Genomic DNA, 6812 nt, shown 5'->3' with positions numbered 1-6812 from the left:
GTGGGCTCTTCGTGAAGAGCCAGCTCTAGCACGTGCTCCTAGGCACTTTGTGAGAATGAAAGGTGGGCCACGGAACAAAAAAGTAGTAGTACACTCTTTTGATCTACTATTGTACATGTTGACTATAAGATGGGCTATAGATGACATGGCACTGGCTTATAGCCAGCAGCTGGCTATACTATTAATGCTCTTTAGATGAGGTGCCAAGTGCATTAAATGACTTAGTAACTCAAGTCTTCAATGCATAGGTGCTTAGTTTATTGGTGCCACATCATATTTTATGCGTACGTGGCAGGCTTAGCAGCTATACATGGTGGAGCACTAGGAGAGGCCAAGGCTAGTCATAGTGGGGAGTAACTTGTACTGTAACATATTACTATGTTACTCTAAACATCTCTATAAAACGGAAAGGAGGGAGTAGTAACATAGACTAGTGTCATATGCAGAGTATGGGAGCACATGATATTTCCCCGTCCGGACCGATCTCAAGTTGGCTTCTCACCTTCTTGGCCCAACAAAAAACCCTCCCCCCTCCCACACGCGCTTCCTGCCCAGCGCCAGCTGAGCACGCCGCTCCACATTGATGGCAAGTCAGGGCGACGCGACCTCTCACTGCTTCCGCCGTTGAAGCGGCGCGCCGACCGAGGGCACCGCCCGCTGCACGCCCGGTATTTCAGACTACACATTGGATAGTAACTTTTAGAGCAAGTACTCCCTCCGTTTCTTTTTACTCCGCGTATAAGTTTTGGTCAAAGTCAAACTACACAAAGTTTGACCAAATTTATATTAAAAAATATGAACATCTACAATACTTAAACTATATAATATGAAAATACATTTCATGGTGCATCTGAAAATGTTGATTTCATATTGTGAATGTTGATATTTTTAATATAAAGTTAGTCAAACTATGCAAAGCTTGACTTTGACCAAACCTTATATGCAGACTAAAAAAACGAAGGGAGTACTACAATTAGATGACATAAGCAGGCTATAAGGATTTAAATATAGTATTTGTGCTTAGTTGAAGGAGAGAGAAGAGGAGAGAGAAGAGAAGCGGATTGTAAACATGTAGCCAGTTGTACTCCAACATACTTTGTGAGACAAAAGGTGGGGCCATTATTAATGATATTGTATTTATACTAAAGGGACTAACGGATGCCTTAATTACTCTGTTTTTTAGACAAACCTTGGTGGGGCTATTATTGACCTTTTTTGAGCTATTATTGACTTGGACGTGGGGTTTGGGGGCCAAAGGCCTACTATTATACTCGCACGACTGACCTGACATGCTCCACCCTAGCCGCTGCCGTATCATATGGTTTCACACCATTCCAGATCTTAGCGCCGCCACGCAATTCTTCTCCAGCCCTCCTTCCGATGTGCACCGTGAGAAGGGACAGCAGTCCTCCGAACCCCGCCTTTCGTGATCCTGTACGGGAGAGGGGCGATCAGGTTTTTGGGGAGCACACTCCTATGACTGCTGCCAGCGATGACTTCCTCAACGATAGCCTTCTTCCCCGACCTCGGTAACCTCTTCATCAACGACATGAGTGACAACATCAACCACATCGGTTCTGTTCCCGCTGTACAGTATGTGATTCTGTCCTCCTGGTTTAGTCTGCATCATTACTTTGATGTTTGCAATTGTCGTCATGATCTATTTACTGCTGATCAGGATTAAATCTCATACTAAATTGCTCATATATTCAACAATCCAATCCAAAAACCTGATCACAGGCAATTTACTCCGAGTGGTTTTGCTGCGCTTTTGAAGCCGCCTACTTTTAAGGGGGTGCAATATAAAAGGTGGCGCACAAGAGCAGTATATTGGTTTCAGATCATATACTGCTATGACGCCACTAAGGGTAAGCCTGAGGGCGATCTTAATCCAACACAGCAGGAAGCTTTTCAGAACATGGGTACCCTCTTCAAAGCCGCCCTGTTGAGTGTTCTTGACAATTCCATTGTGGATTCATATGTGTTGTTTGACATCGGCAAAGACATGTGGATTCATACGAGTTGTACGTCATGGAGCAATTCTGTGACTACAAGATGACTGATGAGCGCTCTGTTGTTCAGCAGACTCATGAGATACAGTCACTCTCTAAGGAACTTGAGTACTTTAAGTGTGTGTTGCCGGACAAATTTGTTGTTGGGACCATCATTGCCAAGCTTCCACCTTCGTGGAACGATTTTGCTACTTTTCTGAAAAACAAGAGACATGAGTTTTCTGTTTTGCATCTCATTAGCACTCTTGATTTTGAGGAGAAGGCGAGAGCAAAAGACACACATGCTTGGGTTGCTGAGGGAGCTTCTAGTGCCCACATGGTACACGAGAAGAACTTCCGGCCAACCAGCCCCAAAACAACAAGAACAAATCTTAGGGGAAAGGCAAGTTTGATGCAAAGAACAAGCCGTCACATTCTACCAAATTCAAGAAGAATTCTTATAATGGGAAGGGATACAAACCTCAATTTTGGTAGCACCGCACAAAATTTATATGGCTGCATCTACCTGCTGTCAGCTAACCTCATGGTGCTCCAGGTATTCCTACATTCGTAACTAGGTACAATGACCACCGCAAGATGAAATTAGCTTATTCGTACATTGACTTGTTGAATGTAGTGCGGAACGATCATGTCATGTGTGGAGGAGCAAACAAGCAGTGCATCCGAAGGTGGAAATCAACCAAGGACTTATGAAATTATATGTAATCTTCCTCAGGCAGGTCAGTATCCCCTTCGTCCAGATGATCGTGTTTTGTCATGTCGAGCTATTGATATGTGCTACTGTTTTGCAACACCGTTTAAGTATAGCTACTGTTTTCCTATCTTTTCAGATTCAGGACAATGAATATGATATCAGGGGAACTGCACAATATGGACACATGTTGAGTCATCTCTATTGCCTCATGTGTTTGCTGCAAATGTGTCAGCATCAATTGCAAGATGAGGCAGCTAGCTAGCTGTGGAGTTGCCAACATGCTCAAAGTGCTCGCAACATTGAGTAGAAACAAGCATGCCCAGGAAATTAATGCGTGCACAGGGAGGCCCTTTGCTCAGAGAAGCATCGACCGATTTTCTTTATTTCCACACCTTCTCACAGCTTTGTATATTGGTTATAGTATGGTGAATCATTGAGATGCATAGACATGCTAAACTTTTGTTCTTTTGAATGTTAGTTTAATGTGAGTGTCTGCATCCAGTACCGCATCCTCTAATTTGGTGGATGCACACAGAGAAAATAAATCTCCTTAATTTACTCCATAACCACCCTATTAAATAGGCCTAGTAACAAACCAGGCGCATGCAGTGGCTGGCGGGTACATGCATCCTGCATGCATGGCCAGTCAGCCAAGCCCATGCGCGAGCTCCAATGTAGCAACGCAAAAGAAGAGAGTGGTTCTTGGGAAAAAGCGAGTAGTTAGTGCAGCAGGCCTTATAAACACGAACAACTCACTCTCCCGCTTCCGTCTCCCCACCCAATTCCCCCCGCTCCCCAATCTTCCTCACTCGTCCAGAAAACCCCGCTCACCTTCTTCCTCACTCGTATAGAAAATGCCTGCTCCTGTTCTTCCACTCCTACAGAAATCCCCAGCCCTCCTTCTTCCCCCACTTGCACTGCCACTAGGCTCGTCTCTGGCTACTCTGCTCAAACCCGTGAGCTCGGCGCGACGCCCACAAGGAAAATGGAGTCGGCTGGCCCCAGCGCCAAGAAGATGAGGCTCCCGCTAGCGGCGACGCCGGTTGTAGCTCCCGCACCCGGTAGCACGGGGACAAGCGGCGAGCCCCCCCCACCCTGATCTGAGGAACCGGTAGAATCTCCGGTGGCCCGCAACAACGATCTCTCGGGCGTCATCCTTGAGGAGATCATCTCGCTTCTCCCCACCAAGGATTGCTGCCGCACACAAGTCCTCTCAACTCGGTGGCGCCCTCTATGGCGCACCGCACCCCTCAATCTCGACTGTCGTCATATATCTGTCCTTCCTGAATTTGATCTCATCAGAGCCATCATCTCTTCTCACCAGCAGGGCCCCGTTCAATGCCTCTGCATCCCGACAAGCTACCTGATGTCCGTACCCGGCAAGGTGGACGCTTGGCTGACATCCCCTGAATTCGGAAAACTCCAGCAGTTTGAGTTCTACCATTACCACGAACATACCAAAAATTCGTGCCCACACCACCATTCATGAACAATACCAAAACCGAGGCCTACTTGCTTTTCTCAGCCCTGCTGGGCTGCAAATCTTTCAAGACGAGGAGGGATGTAAGTAGTAAGAAATGGGCTTCCCCAGAAAATGGGCTATAAGTTGTAAGAAATGGGCTGTAAATTTTTAAACCAAAGCCAACCGGCAATTGCATGAAAATATCATTTTTTTTCAGGATTTCTCTACTCTCTACTCTTATAAAAACCAAAGCCAACTGGCAATTACATTAAAATATCATCTTTTCTCCCACAAGATAAACTACTCATACAAATGCATCTTCATGTTCCGTGCAACGAACGGGCATCTTGCTAGTTAAGATTCTAAATTTCATTCATTGTTTGTGGAGAATTGTTTTTTGAATTTTATTTTGATATAATTTTTTGAAAACTCTTTTTAACGTGACTCAAAATTTTGTGATTAAAAGAGTTCGGACCCCACCGAAATATGCAAAATTTCGTTGAATTTTTTAGCAGTGCCCAGAATATATGGTCTGTAGTGCTAATAAAAAGAATATGGGCTTCAAATATCCTTAAGAATTAGCAAATGGGTTGTAAATTATTGAAAATAATGGCTAATGGGCTGTATGCTATTTTCCACAGATTTGGAGGTTGACTTCTGGGCCTACTAGGTTGACGATCACACTGTCCTAATTTTTTTTGACGCGTACGCAAGGCTTTGTCAACTTAGTCAACACACAGCAGTGACTGTTGGATGTCCTGATCTTCCTGCTCCAGCCGCCGTGCTTCTTCAATCTCTGATCTTCCTGCTCCAGCCGCCCAAACCAGCACCGGCGGGACTGCCTGCTCCCTCCTCCCATGGCTGGCTGTGCTGCCGCCAGGCCATCCCTCTAAACACCCAAACATCTTGTTATTTTCCGGTGACGTCACCCTCACCCTGCAGCCGACCAGTCAGCGCTCGTTCTTGTTGGGGAACGTAGTAATTTCAAAAAAATTCCTACGCACACGCAAGATCATGGTGATGATATAGCAACGAGAGGGGAGAGTGTTCGTCCACGTACCCTCGTAGACCGTAAGCGGAAGCGTTAGCACAACGCGGTTGATGTAGTCGTACGTCTTCACGATCCGACCGATCCAAGCACCGAACGTACAAAGCCCCCGAGTTCAGCACACGTTCAGCTCGATGACGATCTCCGGCCCTCCGATCCAGCAAAGGCTCCGGAGATGAGTTCCGTTAGCACGACGGCGTGGTGACGATGATGATGTTCTACTGGCGCAGGGCTTCGCCTAAACTCCGCGACGATATGACCGAGGTGGAATATGGTGGAAGGGGGCACCGCACGCGGCTAAGGAACGATCCGTAGATCAACTTGTGTGTCTATGGGGTGCCCCCCGCCCCCGTATATAAAGGAGCCAGGGGGAGTAGGCGGCCGGCCTAGAGGGCGCGCCAAGGGGGGAGTCCTACTCCCACCGGGAGTAGGACTCCCTCTTTCCAAGTAGGAGTAGGAGAAGGGGGGAAAGAGGAGGAGTAGGGGAAGGAAAGGGGGGCGCCGCCCCCCTTCCCTTGTCCTATTCGGACTAGGAGGGGGAGGGGCGCGCGGCCCCCTCCTGGCTCCTTCCCTCTTCTCCCTCTTGGCCCATGTAGGCCCATTAACCCCCCGGGGGGTTCCGGTAACCTCCCGGTACTCCGGTAAAATGTCGATTTCACCCGGAACCATTCCGATGTCCAAACATAGGCTTCCAATATATCAATCTTTATGTTTCGACCATTCCGAGACTCCTCGTCATGTCCGTGATCACATCCGGGACTCCGAACAAACTTCGGTACATCAAAACTTATAAACTCATAATAAAATTGTCATCGAAACATTAAGCGTGCGGACCCTACGGGTTCGAGAACTATGTAGACATGACCTAAAACCATTCTCGGTCAATAACCAATAGCGGGACCTGGATGCCCATATTGGTTCCTACATATTCTACGAAGATCTTTATCGGTCAAACCGCATAACAACATACGTTGTTCCCTTTGTCATCGGTATCTTACTTGCCCGAGATTTGATCGTCGGTATCCAATACCTAGTTCAATCTCGTTACCGGCAAGTCTCTTTACTCGTTCTGTAATACGTCATCTCATAACTAACTCATTAGTTATAATGCTTACAAGGCTTAAGTGATGAGTATTACCAAGAGGGCCCAGAGATACCTCTCCGACAATCGGAGTGACAAAACCTAATCTCGAAATACGCCAACTCAACATGTACCTTCGGAGACACCTGTAGTACTCCTTTATAATCACCCAGTTACATTGTGACGTTTGGTAGTACCCAAAGTGTTCCTCCGGTAAACGGGAGTTGCATAATTCTCATAGTTACAGGAACATGTATAAGTCATGAAGAAAGCAATAGCAGAATACTAAACGATCAAGTGCTAAGCTAACGGGATGGGTCATGTCAATCACATCATTCTCCTAATGATGTGATCCCATTAATCAAATGACAACACATGTCTATGGTTAGGAAACATAACCATCTTTGATTAATGAGCTAGTCAAGTAGAGGCATACTAGTGACTATATGTTTGTCTATGTATTCACACATGTATCATGTTTCCGGTTAATACAATTCTAGCATGAATAATAAACA

Source organism: Triticum aestivum, chromosome 3B (genome assembly GCF_018294505.1).
Source record: "Triticum aestivum cultivar Chinese Spring chromosome 3B, IWGSC CS RefSeq v2.1, whole genome shotgun sequence".
NCBI classification, from domain to species: domain Eukaryota; kingdom Viridiplantae; phylum Streptophyta; class Magnoliopsida; order Poales; family Poaceae; genus Triticum; species Triticum aestivum.
The sequence above is the reverse complement of the archived record's forward strand: the minus strand, read 5'-3'. Positions refer to the sequence as shown.